Source organism: Erinaceus europaeus, chromosome 1 (assembly GCF_950295315.1).
Source record: "Erinaceus europaeus chromosome 1, mEriEur2.1, whole genome shotgun sequence".
Taxonomy (NCBI): Eukaryota; Metazoa; Chordata; class Mammalia; order Eulipotyphla; family Erinaceidae; genus Erinaceus; species Erinaceus europaeus.
This window is the reverse complement of record NC_080162.1, coordinates 100,910,024-100,928,156: the sequence shown is the minus strand read 5'-3', so window position 1 is coordinate 100,928,156 and position 18,133 is coordinate 100,910,024.

The window sequence follows — 18,133 nt, the reverse complement described above, 5'->3', positions numbered from 1 at the left end:
CCCTGGGCAGATGAACCCAGCAATGTGTCTTAGAGCTCTGCTTCCCCAGAGCCAGGCCCTACTAGGGAAAAAGAAACAGGCTGGGAGTATGGATAGACCTGCCAATGCCCATGTTCAGTGGGGAAGCAATTACAAAAGCCAGACCTTCCACCTTCTGCACCCCATAATGATCCTAGGTCCATCCTCTCAGAAGGATAAAGAATAGGGAAGCTATCAGGGAGGGGATGGGATAAGGAGTTCTGATGGTGAGAATTGTGTGGAGTTGTACCCCTCTTATCCTATGGTTTTGTCAGTATTTCCTTTTTATAAATAAAAATTTTAAAAATAGGAAAGCTATCAGGGAGGGGAGAGAAAGGAATACAGAGTTCTTGTGGTGAGAATTGTGTAGAGTTGTACCCCTCTTATCCTATGATCTTGTCAGTATTTCCATTTTATAAATAAAAATTTTATAAAAACAAAGTATAGAAGAAGATAAAACTACAAACTGGTCTTCTAAGGGAAAAATATAGATTTTTCTTAAGTTTATTTTAAATTTTTTTTTCTTTAGTGAGGGCTTAAGGATTCACAGCACAGTTGTCTACACATAAGTACAATTTTCCAATTCCACATAGCAGGTATCTACAAAATACCCCCCAACCTAGTACACCTTCCCCAGAAGCCAGACCTTCCACCTTCTGCAACCCACAATGACCCCGGGTCCATACTCCCAGAGGGATAAAGAATAAGAAAGTTATCTGGAGGGGATGGGATATAGAGTTCTGAGAGTTCTGGTGGTGGGAATTGTGTGGAGTTGTACCCCTATGCTTTTTGTTGTGCCCAGAAGTTTGAGTCCCGATCTCACACAAGGAAGACCAGCATCACATGCAATAGCAAGAGCCTTTATTAGCAAGCTTAAGTTTGGGCTGCAGACACCCTTCTACCCAAGGGGAGAGTCTGCTGTGGTTCACGATGCAACATTGTTGCTCTTGGCTAAAAAAAAAATTTTTTTTTCCCAGGGTTATTGCTGGGCTCAGTGCCTGCACCATGAATCCACCGCTCCTGGAGGCCATTTTTTCCCCTTTTTGTTGCCCTTGTTGTTGTAGCCTCATTTTGTTGCCCTTGTTTTTAATGTTATTGTTGCCAATGCTGTTGTTGTTGTTGTTGGATAGGACAGAGAGAAATGGAGAGAGGAGGGGAAGACAGAGGGGGAGAGAAAGATAGACACCTGCAGACCTGCTTCACCACCTGTGAAGCGACTCCCCTGCAGGTATACACAGGACAAGAGTGGTTGGTTTCAGTTTAAGGCTGTAACAGCTGTAACAAGGAACTGTTGGTTTCAATGTAAAAGTCTCTAATAAGTAACAGTTGGTTTCCGTGTAACAGTCTCTAAGAAGTAACAGTTTTTAATCTCCACATTCTAATCTCCAAATTTTTTTCATTGTTTCCTTTTATAAATAAAATAAAATAAAAAATAAAGCTGGATCAAGGAAGAGAGTAGCTCCCAAGAGAGATGGGTGGTCATGATGGAGAGAGAGAAAGAGAGACAGAGAGAGAGAGAGAAATCATAACATAAAATCTTCTTTCAATGTAGTGGAGACCTTGTTTGGACTTGGGTTGACCATATAGCAAAGAAGCAGACTATCCAATTGAGCTATTTCACCACTTTCTAAATTAGTTTCAATTTATACCATTATCTGTTCTATCTTCACTGCTTCTTGGTTCATTTTGTGTTTGTTTATAATTTTTTCTTTTTACTTCTTCCCCCTTTTTAACCAGGGCACCATTGAGCTCTGACTATTGGAATCAGGTACTGGGATTTCTTATTTGCAAGTCCTATGTGCTTTGTGCTATCTTTCTGTTCTCCCAATTTCTTAAGATTGGTACTGAGACACTCTTAAATACATTCCCTTACTCTTTTTAGTAATAAAAGGCATTTAAGGTTACAACATTTCTATGGAGTTGAGCTTCTTGTTTATCCCATAGATAAATAACTCATTCATTGCTTTCTAGATAACTCAATTTTCTCTTTATTTTATTCTTTTTATCTAAGATTTACTAGGGGTGTATGTTTAAATTTCTCAGTAGTAAATCTTGCCACCTTCAGTTCCTATTTTAAGTTTCATTGGTATATGGTCAGAAAGACCTTGTTGAAGTCCTCATTGTTGGACTGCATTAAGGTTTTTGAATCAGGTACATAATTAACTTTCATAATGTTCCATGGGTACATGAGAAAAATTATATTCTCTATTTGAATGTAATTTTTCATGTGTAGACCCACTGCTATGCTGATTAATATTTAACAGCCAGCTCTGTGAATATGAAGATTTGTAGCATATGGCATTTTTCCATGGTATATGTACTTCCACCAAGGTCTATTTCTATCTGCCAGTGTGATATTACTGAATGTAGAGATGAGAAGAAATATTCACAGTTGATTTTCACAAAGTTGGACAAACCTGCCCCTGTATCCCACTGTAGTTATCTTTTAAGTTTATTGACTGCGCTATTATATTCATGTTTATTCTTACTTGTGATGATTTGATCCTGAGAGAATTGTATTCAAATCTTACTTTATATGGTTGCATTATTAAACATCTTTGTTTAATAGTTTTTTCTCTAATATTTAGGTGCTATGCTTTTGCAGTATTTGTAAGGATGCAGCTAAATTCCAAAATTGAACTTTTAATAGGTGCATAAGAATTCTGTCAATCCTATGTAACATTTTTTTTTTTTTTTTTGCCTTCAGAGTTATCACTAGGGATTGGTGCAGGCACCATGAAGCCACTGCTCCTGGTGGCCTTTTTTTTTTTTTTTTCTTTCTTCCTTTTTATTTTCTTGGGTATGGCAGAGAGAAATAGACAGAGGAAGGATATAGAGAGGGAGAAAGAAAGGTAGACAACTGCAGATTTGCTTTACTGCTTAAGAAGCGACACCCTGCAGATGATGTGCAGGGGCTTGAACTGGGCTGCTTTCACATGGTAATATGTACACTTAACTGGGTGAGCCCCTGCCAAACCCCTTTAATATATTGTTCATTATATTAATTGTATTAATTCACTAGCTAGGCACAATCTTCAAACTCAATAAAATGACTATTTTTCCAAACTTTGCATATCACATTTGTTTTCTTGCTTCTTTTATCTTAGTCTAGCTATTTTAAGTTGCCATTCATTCTACTTCTTTTTGCTTTGGAAAAATTAATGCATTTTCACCTTTTAGTCACCATGTGAACAAACTGGACACTTTCCTAGCTTGGGATACATTCAGCTTTTGATGATCAATTTCCCCAGCTCTCTCTGTGCTGCAAGTTGAGGCTCTTAAAATATGCTCACATCTCTCACCTTCCTTCCTTCCTGCCCCGCCTCATTCTATCATTAGACATGTGGAGTGTTTTGTATTTCCTACTCTCAGTTCCTAGATTTTATTATAATAATTTAGTATCCATTAGTGTTTTTCTTTTAGACTAACATCTTTAAAATAACACTGCTATTTCAAGAGTCTTTTAATGCATGTGTTAAGTAACATCAGAAGTTTAACCTCTCTCTCTTTCTCTTTTTTTTTTTTTTTTTGCCTCCAGGGTTATTCGTGCGGGCTGGGTGCCTGCACTATGAATCCACTACTCCCGGAGGCTATTTTTTCCCCCTTTTGTTGCCCTTGTTGTTATTATTGTCATTGTTGTTGAAAAGGCCAGAGAGAGGAGGGGAAGACAGAGGGGAGGAGAAAGATAGACACCTTCAGACCAGCTTCACCGCTTGTGAAGTGACCCTTGTCACTTGCCAGGCCTTGTGCTTTGCGCCTTGTGCGCTTAAACATGCTATGCTACTGCCCAGCCCCACCTCGTCTTTTCGTCTTTTCATGCCGAGCTATATCTTCAACTCTTATCTATATCTGCATTTATATTGATGAACAAACAAATTATCTTTAATTGTTAACAGATATTTTTTCTTTTTATTTAATTTCTCTATTGGGGAATTAATGGCTTATAGTCAACAGTAAACTACAATAGCTTGTACATGCATAATATTTCCCAGTTTTCCACATAATACAACCTCCAATAAGTCTCTATCTCTCATCATGTTCCAGGACCTGTACCCTCCCCCCCAACCTAGAGTCTTTTTCTTTGGTGCAATACACCAACTACACTCCAAGCTCTGCTTAGTGTTTTCCCTTCTGATCTTGTTTTTCAACTTCTGCCTATGAGTGAGATCATCTTTCTCTTTCTGGCTGATCTCACTTAATATGATTCCTTCAAGCTCCATCCAAGATGGGGTGAAGAAGGTAAACTCAACATTTTTAGTAGCTGAGTGTATATATATATATACCACAACTTGCTCAGCCACTGATCTGTTAAGAGATCTTTTATTTTTCTCTCTTTTTTTTTTCTTTTTTGTTTTGAGATTTTGTTTGTTTAAGCTATTTGGTTAATCTTCCAAAACATTTTCCTTAATTAGATTATATATGTGATTCACTTTTTGAAATCTTGCATTTCCACCATGAATAGGTCATTCATATCATGACAGAGTATAGCGTTAAGTTGGGTCCTTTCTCTTAGATGTACATTTGATCTGACTATATTTTTAACTTCCAGAGTTGCAAATTCCAGACTGTTTTTTTCTCTTGTGAATTTTTTCTCTTTATTCATCAGATATCAGAAGTTTTAGTAGAACATGCCTAAGAACTCCCCCAATCTCTGCTTGTAATCAAAGAGCTCTGAATCTGCAGGCTCAAGTTTTTAATTATCCCAATAGCATTTTCTTATTTTATTCCTCTAATTACTATCTTCTCTCACCTATCTCCCTTTATCCTCCAAAAAAATAAATATAAACTCTAGGTCTCTGACTTATATTTCTACACTCTTTTCTTTAGTTACTTGTATTTTTTGAAGTTCATTTTCTGAGTTTCTAATTCAGGTTTCAGTAACTAATCCTTTCCAAAATGTAAAGTGTTAACTTTGCTTAATAAAAATTTACCTTTAAAGTAATCTAAATTTCCAGAGACCTGGATCAGTTTTGAAGTTACAGAAAACAAGTATTGAGTCCTGGCTGACTTGACTAGCTCATGACGAACAAGACACTTTATACAGCTCTATTTTCTTATCTATTTGAAAAGTGCTGATATCATTCACCTAACTGAACTGCAATAATCTTCACATAAAAGGGAAATAATGTATAAAATTCTGAGTGCTTAAGGAGTACTTAATAAAGGCTTATTATAGCATTTGATTAAACATACATGTTATCTCAGTGAAGCCTGTTGGTAAGTTATAAGACTTTCCCAATATTTATTATGTGGATATTTGTGGGTTTTATGTACATATGTTTAAACTTCCTTTTATAAAACATAAGTATCAGGGCTAGGTTGAGTGTGTATATTACAGAGTTCAAGGAGGGAAGCTTTTAAAGTGGTGAGTCAGTGTTGCTGGTGTTTCTCTCTATATCCCTATCCTCTCTTGGTTTCTCTTTGCCTCTATCCAAAATAAGTAAAATATTAAAAACAGAGTTTATCTTTTAAAAATAAATAAAACATAAGGACCTTATAGCAATACTTCAGCTTATCTGTAGTCCTGTAATTGAAGTGTTGTTATTATGTTGTAATGCAGATATTTAAATAATTTTCCAGTTTACCTGCATAAGAGGTGGTATAGACTGCAGACTTGCTGATCTGAAAATAGTTCTATTGCTAAGACTCAGTGCCACAAATAGCAAATAGCTGAACTAAAATATATCATCAAATAGTTTTGACATGCATTATATTTATATTAAGTATATAAATAAAAATATAGGGATGAGTCTGACTGTGTGCCATGTGTTGTCTTGAGATCCAGAGATGAATAGTGAGCAAAGACAGATATAGGGGACTAGATGACCTGTCTCAGTAAAGTGTTCACCTGAGTTTGAGCCCCTGGTACTATATGGATCATTAAGTATGGTACTGATAGATTCATGAATGTTGGAGTGGTATTCTGCTCTCTCTCTCTTTCCCCTCCTCTCCCTCTTATATCATCCCCTGCCCATTTGTTACCTTTTTGTCTCCTCCTCTACTTTTCTCTCTTCCTCTCTGTTTCTCTCTGTCTCTATCTGGAATTAAAATGAATTTAATAAAAAAGTTCATTGAGAGCAGTAGAATCTCACAAGTGGGAAGCCCTGACACAGAAGACAAATGAACAAATACCCCAGATACAGTTCTTGCCTTCATGATTTATGATTTAGTAGTAGATGGATACAAATTAAAGAATAATATCTATAAATATCCAGTCAAACTTACAATTGAGAAATACATATGACAGATAATTTATATCATAAGGAGGTTGCAAAGAGTTCTCTGAGAAAATGGTGATAAAGTAAAATCAGAAGGAAGTTTCTTTTAATTGGAAAACAAGGTTATTCCTCCAAGCCAGGGGAATTGTTGACCTTGTGTTAGGAGAAAGCCTTTCAGATTGAGAGTCTAAAATCAGACTAATATTGCTAGACCTTAGAGAGTGAAGGTGAATGTATAAGAAGGGCAAGTGGGCTACACAGATATTAAAAATGGTGAGTTCATCTTCTTCACCTCAGCTTGCATGGAGCTTAAAGGAATCATATGAAATGAGATAATATTTTAGCATCTATGTTCATCAGGGACATTGTTTTGTAGTTTTCTTTTTTGGTTGTATCTGTCTGCTTTTGGTATCAGAGTGATGTTGGCTTCATAGAAGCTGGGGGGGAGTATTCCTGTGTCTTCAATCTTCTGGAAGACTTTTAAAAGTAGAGGTATTAATTCTTCCTTGAAGGTTTTGTAGAATTCATTTGTAATATCATCTGGTCCAGGAGTTTTATTCTTGGGAAGGTTTTTGATAACTGTTTCAATTATGTTGGCTGTGATGGGTCTGTTCATATTTTCTGTTCCTCTTTGCTTAATTTTGGAAGTTCGTAGGTATCTAGGAAATCATCCTTTTCTTCCAGGTTCTCTAGCTTGGTGGCATATAGTTCATAGAAATATTGCATGATATATTGAATTCCCATGGTGTCTGTTGTGACGTCTCCTCTTTCATTTACAATCTGATTTTTCTGGGTCTTCTCCCTTTATTGTTTTGTGAGTCTGGGTAAAGGTTTGTAGATTTTGTTCACTTTTTCAAAGAACCAACATTTACTTTTGTTGATCTTTTGTATGGTTTTCTTATTCTCAATGTTATTTATTTCTGCCCTAATCTTAGTGATTTCTGTCCTTCTGGTTGCTTTAGGGTTCCTTTGTTCTTCTTCTTCCAGGTCTTTAATGTGTGTAATCAGGTTGTTTATTTGTGCTTTTTCTTGTTTCCTAATGTGTGTTTGTATGGCTATGAACTTCCCTGTCAGTACTGCCTTAGCTGTGTCCCAAATATTTTGATAGCTTGTGTCTTCATTTTCATTGAATTCTCAAAACATTTTGATTTCTTCCTTTATTTCCTCTTTGACCCAGTAGTTGTTATGTAGTGTACTGTTGAGCTTCCATGTTTTGGGACTATTACTAATCTTTTGTTGATTGTTAAGTCTTAGTTTACTTCCACTGTGGTCTGAGAAGATGCTTGGGATGATTTCAATACTCTTAAATTTGCTGATGCTGTCTTTGTGGCCTAACATATGGTCTAAGCTTGAGAATGAGTCATGTGGACTTGAGTAAAATGTGTATTCCAGTTTCTTGGGATTAATGACTCTGAAAATGTCCAATTGTTCTAATTTATCGATCTCCTCATTAAGCTCTCTCCTTTCTGTTTCTTTCTCTCTCTCTCTCTTTCTTTCTTTCTTTCTTTCTTTCTTTCTTTCTTTCTTCCTTCCTTCCCTTTTTGTTGCCCTTGTTTTATTGTAGTTATTGATGTCATGTTGTTGGATAGGACAGAGATAAATGGAGAGAGGAGGGAAGACAGAGGAGGGGAAGACAGAGAGGTGGAGAGAAAGATAGACACCTGCAGACCTGCTTCACCACTTGTGAAGCGACTCCCCTGCAGGTGGGGATCTGGGGGCTTGAACTGGCATCCTTATGCCAGTCCTTGCTCTTTGCACCATGTGCAGTTAACCCACTGTGCTACCACCCAACTCCTGAGCTCCCTCCTTTCTTTATTGATTTTCTTCCCGGATGATCTGTCAAGTTGAGAGAGTGGGGTGTTGAAGGCCCATACTACAACTGTATTGCTGTTACTATATTGCTGTAGCTCTTTCAGTAGATTTTTGATGTATTTAAGTGGCTTCTCATTGGGTGCATAGATGTTAATAATTGTTACGTTCTCTTGACTGGTTCTCTGAGCTTTAAATAATGTCCATCCCTATCTTTTTAAATTTTATTTATTTATTTAAAAGTCTATCATGTCAGATATGAGAATAGCTGTTCCTCCCATTTTTTGTGGGCCATTGGCTTGTATGATAGTTTTCCATCCTTTCAATTTGAGACTGTGTTTGTCTTGTTGAGTTAGGTGGGTTTCTTGTAGACAGCATATTGTTGGGTTTTGTTTTCTGATCCATCTTCCTACTGTGTGCCTTTTAGTAGGTGAATTCAGGCCATTGACTGATATCAAAGATTGAAGATATTTAAACGCTATTCTTGTAGAGTTTTATTGTGTTCTGATAGATGGCCTATTTATGGTGCCTTGATAGTTTATAGGAGACCTTTCAGAACTTTCAGGGCAGGCTTGGTGATAGTTGATTCTTTCAACTGTTGCTTATCTGAGAAGGTTTTTATGCTTCCATCTAGTCTGAATGACAGTCTAGCAGGAATCAGTACTCTTGGTTGAAAGCCTTTCTCATTGAGTACTTTATAAATATCTTGCCATTCTCTTCTGGCCTGTAATGTTTGCATGAAGAAGTCTGCTGCTAATCTTATCAGTTTTCCTCTGTAGTTGACTCTTTGTTTTTTTCTTGCAGCCTTCAGGATCCTTTCTTTATCCTTATTCCTTTCCATTCTAAATAGGATGTGTCTTGGTGTCTATAAGTCTGGGTTAATTCTGTTTGGCACTCTCTGGGCTTCTTGAATCTTTATGTCTTTGATGTTGTCTAGACTAGAGAAGTTCTCAGCTATTATGTCCTAAAGAATGCTTTCTTCCCTCCTTCTCTTTCTTTCTCTGGTAAACCAAGAATTTGTATATTATTTCTTTTGACCTCATACCAAAGTTTTCTGTTGTTGTTTTCAGTATCTGTTAATCTCTTTTTGAGATCTCTTCTTTTTTAGTTGTCTTTAATTTGTCCTTGATCTTACTAATTCTGTCTTCAGTCTCATTTATTCTATTTCCCCCCCCTACTGTTTTCTGGGTTCATGTATTTTGTTACCCTGTTCTGATACTGTTTTAGCTTGTTCAGCTAGTTGTGTTCTTAGCTCAGTTATTTCAGCTTTCAGCTCTCTAATAACCTTGAGATAATTAGTACTTTATTCCAGAGTCTAATTTGTTGTTTCTGCATTTTTGATGACAATTCTTTCAAACACTTTACTCTCTCATGTGAATATTTCCTTAACTAATGTTTGGATGTTGACCTCATTATTTTGTGGTTCAACCTTTGGGGGTCTTTTAGCTGGACTCTTGTCCTGGTTCATTTCTCCAATATTTCTTCTTGTTGGTTTAATCATTCTATATAGTATTTTATGAAGTCCCTCTCTCAGTACTTTTTAATTTACTGATCACTCTTGCCTGGATTAACTTGTGTCTATGTAAGTTACTTAAAGAGTTTACTCTTGTGGAAACTAATAGTTGTTTCAATATTATTTCAATCCCTGAGTTGGAGCACAGAGACTGTTAAAAGCCTCTTTTATTCTTTTTCTTCTTTGTAGGCTATGGAAGCCTGATAGAAAAATACAAATAGTTATGTAGTTTTTCTCTTGAGTTTGGTGTCCATTCAGCAGTGGTAACTAGACTGGTTTGTCAGCTGTTTTCCTGCTCTTATAGTAGCATCATTTAGAAGGGTAACATAATCTCAGCTGTATACAGATAGCAATGATTCCAAATGCTCAAGACAGCAAAAACCATTATTGCAGAGAACATCTGTTCCCATCCCTCTCTCTTGTGCACAGGTACTGCCTTGGAAATGAAAACTGAGAGAGTACTGACCTTGCAAGTGTATATCCATATATTAGTTGCACCATCATTCTTCAGGTATGCCTCCAGCTCTCCCAGTGTACACCTAGGAGTATCCACTGTGTAGCTTGTGTGGCTTTTCATTGGATTCCTGGGGCTGGGTTTCAAGAATAAACAAGGCATTCCATACTCAGCCAACTATCTACACCTATTGCTGCTTTCCTTTGACCGACCAGGTCACACAGGTCATGAGATCTTGGAGAAAGGGTAGCTCATGTTGAAATTTTTTACTTCACCAGTAACTCAGGTCATTTTTCATAAAGGACATTTTATTTTTATTTTAATTAATTGCCATCAGGGTTCTTCTGAGGCTTAGTGCATACACTAAAAAAAAAAAATCTATTACTTCTTGAAGCCATTTGTTTTTCTTTTTGATAGAGATAAAAATTAAGAGGGATGGGTGAGTGATCCGGGAGGTGGTGCAATGGATGAAGCACTGAACTCTCATACATGAGGTCCCAAGTTCAACCCCTGGCAGCACATATACTAGTGTGATGTCTGGTTCTTTCTCTCTCCCTATCATTCTCATTAATAAATTAATTAAAAATATTTTTTTTAAAAAAGAGGGATGAGTGAGATAGAGAGGGAGAGAAAGAAAGAACCTTAGCACTGTTTCACCACTTGCAAAGCTTCTAGCCTGTAGGTGGAGGCTAAGGCATGAACCCATTTCCTTGGACATGGTAAGGTGTGTGCACAACCAGGTGTGGCACTGCCAAGCCCCGACTCTGATCATGTTTTCATTTGGGGTTTATGCCTATCCATATTGTTTCTCCTGGGGTAAGATCAAAGATAGAAGAGACAGTCTTACATTCAACCCTACTTATAAGGTATTTAAAAATGATCATTAACACACTTGTAATTCAATTGACTTATCTAAAATTATAGATGATAACAGTTTCATCATGAAATAATTGTGAGGCAGGGGCCAGGTGGTGGCGCACCTAGTGAAACACACACATTACAGTGTGCAAGGACCTGGGTTCAAGCCCCTGGTCCCCACCTGCAGGAGGAAAGCTTCACAAGTGGTGAAGCAAGGCTGCAGGTGTCTATCTGTATCTCTTGCCACTCCTCCTCCCCTCTGTTCTCTCTGTCCCTATTCAATAATAAATAAATAAAAATATTTTAAAAAGAAATAAATAATTGTGAGGCATGAGTGAGACAACACTGGCCACTTAACTCTTTGTGCTGTATTATATATTATATTTTGAGATGTAATTTGACCTTCCTCCAGATCTTATTTGCAATATATATATTTTTGTTATTTTTACTGCTGTGTATAATTCTTTCAGAGGAAAAATGCTTCTAAAGCTTCTAAATGCTTCTAATACAAGTTCCAGATTCCTAAGAAGATTGAAATCTGACCAGAAGCTCTTTCTGAAAATGCCTTTTGAAGTTGATAGTATAAACACATTTCTGGCCTGGCATAAGATTAGACTTTCCTTCACATTTCTGAATCCTGTTTAGAGTTTAATTTAATTGCATTTAATTAAATGTCAGAATAGTTTCAAATTTCTAAGTCACTTAGATTTCTTCCCTCAGGAATTTTCTATACCAGGGTCCCTTATAGTTTCAGACCAGAGTCTTCCTTGAGCTACAAAACTGACTGGAGTCAGTTATTTATCTTCAAGGGATAATGACAGGGCAGGTAGCTGAGAGGACTTTCTTTGTAGTTTTCTGAATACAGTATATATAACATTATGCTTCTCAACCCTATCAGTCCATGCATATATATACACACATACATACATATTTACACATATATGTAGTATTTATTTATATATTGGATAGAGACAGTCAGAAATTGAGAAGGGAGGATAGGGAGGAAGAGAGACACCTGCAGCACTGCCTTACCACTCACAAAGCTTTCCCCCTGCATGTGGGGAGTGGGGGCTCGAATCTGGGTCCTGCACACTGTAACGTGCACTCAGCCAGGTGTGCTACCACCCAGCCTCAACTCTATCAGTCATACTGCCTAATTCTAGCAAACATTTTTGTGGTGCATTCTTTCCACACCTAAATGTGGAAAGAAAATTTGATTGTGAGACATTAATATGCCATCTTAGTTATAACATGAAGGAGAAATGAAAAGAAGGTAATATGTATTTAAATGATGTATAGTTTCAATAAGTACATTTTCAAATAAAATGAAAGACATCAGCAACATGTTAGATGCATGCACTTGTATGGTACATTGATGAGTGCAAAGACTGAAAGTAAAAGTTCTCATAGTCCAAAATCAGGAAGCTACCGCCAATACTTTATAAGTCATGACACTGTTCATGATGGTGACAAAGTCTTGGAAGCTTTAAATGATGCAAACTCTTTTTTCCCCTTGGAAGTCTAATAACCAAAATATAGCAAGAGCTCACAAAACTCAATAACAACAAACAAACCTATTGAAAAAAACAGGGAAAGGGTCTACAAAACCTGATTTTTAAAAGTCTTTAAATTTTTTTTTCTTAATTAATGAGAAGGGAGAGGAGGAGAGAGAAAGAGCCAGATAACAGTCTGGTACATGTGCCTCAGGGGATCGAACTCAGGACCTAATGCTTGAGAGTCCAGCACCCTATCCATTGCACCACCTCCTGGACCACTCCAAGCTCTTTACTAAAGAAGATATTCAGATGGCCAACAAGCACATGAAAAAATTGCTCAGGGTTATTGGTCATCAGAAAAAAAATACAAATCAAGACAACAAGGAGATACCACCTCAAACTTGTTAATAGCAGACTCTGATTTACTTGGTATTTGAGGGCTTACAAAATTGATATCCTGTGTGTTTTTATGGAGCCTAGAGTGATGTTCTAGAATCTGGTAGTTATACACATGTTTTATTGCTCATGTTCCTCTGTGATGACATGAATAAGCAAGGCATCTCCCTGGCTAGTACTGTCCCAGGCATTGTAGACAATCTTGCATTCATACTTTCCCCCATCATTATGAGACTGAAACCATTAGTTGAACAAGTTTTACTCTCTGTATGGATTTCCTAAGTGAAATTTAAACCTGCACTGTGTTCCTAAGTTTAAATTTAAATTTAAATCTCCTCCATTTAGGTTTGGCAGTTTTAAATTGGCAGCATGTTTGTGAATCTGCAAAAATGATTCCGAACTGCATTCTTATTTTAATAGCCTTTCTGGGCTGCTGGCTTGTGTTCAGCTGGAGTTTAGTTGCAGGATATTTCCTCCAAATCGATTCCAATATAAAAGTTCATTTTCACTATAATCCCTAATCAAATTTCCTGTCTGCCGCTTTTTCACTCTCGTTGACTTGTAGGTTTACTGCCTTCCGATATGTTGAGATCCAGGACCAGATCTCCTGATACAATTGTTTCAGAAGTCTTCTAAATGATAATGTTAAACTTCATTTCTCTCACCATAAATCTTTCTCTAGAAAGACCTTGCTAGCTAGCCATCACTGAACTGAGCCTGATGGCATTAAAAGGAGGTCAAGTCCAGTACGTTCTAGTTGTCTTTTTTGGCAATGAACACATGACAGGTATTTTAATTAAAGAGGTTGAGTCCTGCTGCTTTGCTCTTCAGACATCTCCATTTGCAAATGTCTTTGATGGGTTGAGTCTCCCAATGACTACATACAGTTCAGTCCTTAGCCCAGCTGGCAGGCTCTTACTGAAAATTCTGGCTCTTCCCCATGAGTCTTCTATTTCAGGAATTCTTTCCTTCATATCTAATGCCTTCACAACACAAAAACATGCAGTGGTTTCCAGATTTCTTCTCAGACCTGTCTTACTCACATTCTGATTCCTGAGAACCACACCTTGACAATTCTTCCTTCATGAAGACTTGCTTTATGATTTGCTCCTGTACTCATTTTCCACTATCACCAATATCTTCCCTTCGTATAACACATATGATATAAAGTCTGAACCAATAGGATACACTATTAACTAGATCCATACTTTATTCAGATTTTGATGCTATTTACCTGACAGGGGTCAGGTACCAGTTAGCCTGATCTATCAATTGGTGGTGAGCTTGATCATCTAGTTGAGTTAGTGGTATTCAGGATTCTTCATTGTCAGGTTGCTTGTCCCTCACCCCTTCTCTTAATGTCCTCTTTGGAAGAGAATGACTACTTGTGGTCCACACTAAAGGAGTGGGAAGTTATGCTTGAGTAACTTTATAAATTAATTGGAATTATTTTGCATGACACATTTCTTTTTGTTTTCTCTCCCATTTACTCATATAATTTTGTACCACTGTATACTTAGTACTTAGTATGGGATTGGGTGAATGGCAGGTAACTGGCACATTGGGTTGGTTCTATTCACATCCATTGTAATTTTCTTTCAATGTGGACATAAAAGGATAATAGCAACTGCCGGGTCTAGCTTTGCAGGCGGGAGAGAGACGACCAGGGACTCATGGCAGAGTGGGACACAGTTCAATCTTTATTGCTGGGCTAGCTTCTCAGGAGAGAGACTCTTCCGACTCTGAGAGTCGGAAGTCAATTCCACTGTGTTCAAACAGAAGAGCAGCTGTATGTATACTCGCCAAGTAGGGTGGAAACAGGATGTGACATAGAGAGGGTGGAGTGAAAAGAGAGTGGTGGAAATCAGGGTGTGTCTAGGAGAGGGGGCGGAGCAAAAAGGGAGTATGAACCAGTGGGGATTAAACCAATGCCCTGCAGGCAGGGTGGTTATAGTGGTTATGTAAATTGATTGCAGAGTTAAGCAGGGGGAAGCTGGCCTACTGCCCAACAAGCAGCCTCAATAATAAGAATACTAAAATAGAAAATAGCATTCTAGAAGCTCTAATCTTGGTGTTTTAGCTCATTTGATCTTCACTAGTCTATCAAGATGACATTAATATTATCCCCAAAGGATTTTTTTTTTCTTAAACTTACCCAAGGTCAGTTTTAGGCTCTGATTTAAGTGGTTATGGTAAGAATCAAATTCCTGTTGTATGAGACTAGTCTAGTTCACACTCTGAAAGGCACAGAGGCAGTGTCTCTCTGGTTTCTATTCCAAAAGTATTGGACTAGCTGTTTTAAATTTCTCTTCTATGAGAACAGAGTTTAGTAAGCAAACTGTCCCCAGCTGGAAGTCCTCTAGTAGAGTTCTGTTTATACCAAATTCTCCTTAAAATCTGTGAGGCCTCCAAAGTGCTTTGGAGAAGATTTGGAGCAATCCTAAGACATCTTCCTTCTGAGGCTTTCTTTGGAACATTGACCAAGTTGACCAAGTTATAAAATGCAGATCCCAATCTTGTGCTTTGTAAGTTGGAAGACTGTATTTATTTTCTTAAATTTGTAAAATGGAAATATTGACAAGACTATAGGATAAAAGTGGGTACATTTCCATACAATGCCCACCCCCAGAGCTCCAAATCGAATCTCTTCCTTTGATAGCTTCCCTATTCTTTATCCCTCTGGGAGTATGGACCCAGGGTCATTATGGGGTGCAAAAGGTGGAAGGTCTGGCTTTTGTAATTGCTTCCTCACTGACCCTGGCTGTTGGCAGGTCAATCCATACTCCTAGCCTGTCTCTCAATTTCCCTAATAGGGCAGATATCTGGAGAGTTAGGGCTCCAGGATACCATCTGCCCAGGGCAGTCAGGTTGGCATCATGGTATATCATCTGGACTCTGGTGGCTGAAAAAGAGTTAAGATATAAAAGCATTTATTTTTTATTTTTGATAGCAATCAAGAAGGCAGAGAGGCACAGAGAATGACAGAGACCACAGCTTCCTTCTTTATTTTTTATTTTTTTATTGTTATAGTTATTATTGTTGTTATTGAGGTCATTGGATAGGGCAGAAAGAAATGGAGAGAGGAGGGGAAGACAGAAGAGCGAGAGAAAGAGAGACACTTGCAGATCTGCTTCACTACTTGTGAAGTGACTCCCCTACAGGTGGGGAGCTGGGGGCTCGAACCATCCTTGCAGTTTGCGCTATGTGCACTTAACCTGCTGTGCTACTGCCCGACTCCTTACAGCTTCCTTCTGTGAGGAGGAGGTTGTCCTTGAACCTGTTTTATTTACAAAGCTATACAAGTTAGCTATTTCACCAGCCCTGTACTGAGAATTTATATAGACAAATCTGCCTAGGCTTATGATCTAAATATTTTTTCACTAAGACAAATAGGATAAATGACTACTTAGAGATGTAGTGTCCAATGGAGGAGATGGGATATGGAACTCTGGTGGTGAAAATTGTATGGAATTGTACACCTCTTATCCCACAATCTTGTCAATCAATATTAAATCATTAATAAGAAATAAAGAATGCGTAGTGATTGGAATTTTCAGGACAATGGATACTTTTTGCCAAGAATTGGTGAAAATACTGAATGTTGGCACTAATAGGAATCTGGAAATATTGTCAACATTTGAATTATATATGAGTTTAAAACATGTACCACTTCACAACATATATATATATATATATAATATTGTGAGATCATTACAGAATAAATCCTTTGGGTCTTGACTAACCTGCAACAAGGTTGATGCTTTTGTAGTTTGTCCCACATCTGAATTCTATAGTTAAGTCAGTCATTTTATAAACCAGGAAAAGAGAAACCAAAGATAGAGAGGAAGTTAAAGTTTTGCAGCTACCAGCTGCTATTCCTTAATAGCAAGAAATTATGAATTCTTGTACAATTTATTTTGGTACAGTTTGTTTATATACTGAGCAGTAATACCCCAGAATAGAACCTACTCTAATCCTAGAGTTGAAGAGACATCTTAACAGTTTATTTTTAACTCCATTTAAAAACACAACAAATAATATCTACCAAAGCATGGTCTGATATTCTGATTTATAGCCATAAGGGACCTAAGAATAAATCTCTTTAGTCATGGAGTTCTTTTTACCAAGAATTGCAAAGATTTCAAACAACACACTGAGCCTTTCAGATCTCTCTATCGGACAGGCAAGTATGTTTGTCATCACATAAATGTGTTAAGCTACCACATGTGCATATAGCTAGAATCAGTTCAGATGAAAAAAATTCTTTACAAAAAATTACTCCTTTTACTTGTTTAGAGCTGATTCATTGAGAGAAATAACGCTCAATAGGTTATAGATAGTGGTGGCATAAAACCAACAATTCTGTTACAACACTCTTGGCAGCTAACATTGCTAGAAAATGAGAGGGAGAGAGGTATTTTTCCAGTTTTTGTTGCCATTCCACATTGAAGCTTTTATTCATTGATTTGCATGCTTTTAGGATGTATTTAGACCATCATGAAGGGGGCTTCACTAAATGTCTGTCTTTCCACCTTCTTTCGCTCTGTCCCTCCCACTGTTCTGCCCCTCTGACCCTCCCTCTTCTTTCTTCTTGTTTTTATTCTCTCTTTTTTTCTTTTTGCTCCAGAACCTTGTGCATGTGTAATTATCTGCTCCTGGGATGCAGACAGAGATAGAAGGAATAGAGAGAGAGAGAGAGAGAGAGAGAGAGAGACCCCAACCACAGCACTGGAACTTCCTCCATGCCTTTGTGTCACCAAGTGGTGGTAAGGTTTGAACCAAACTTGTACCTGATAGTAAGACACACACCCTATGGGGCGGGCTATTTTCTAGACCCCTCAAATTCTCCTACTTGTATAATTGCATGTAATACACTGAATATATTTTCTCAGTCATCTTCACAATATCCCTGTGAGGTAGATACTGTTATTCACTCCTGTTACAGATGAAGAAAGTGAAGCACAGAAAGTTTATCCAATGTACTCAAGCTAATAAATAATAATAGAGCTGGAATTCTAGTTCATGCTCTGAACACATCATGGTATCTTAGTGAATTTATTGAAATAAAGTCATAAACAATTATGGTTTTTATCTGCTTTAAATATCTTACTCTTTTATGCATTGGCAAAGCTAATGAGGTGAAAACTCTAGTTACTGTAGTCATTTACATTCTGTGTCAAACCACTTCTTTCAGAAACATGTGAAACATTTTTTTATTAGAAAAAAGGAGTGGGGCAAGATATGAACATCAAGACATATTTCAGAGGACTGCTATGCCCAGAAAAGCAATAAAGAATATGGAAGAAGCATAAAGTATGTTACTTAGTTTTATTATTTAAAACTTATTTGTTTATTGGATAGAGACAGAGAA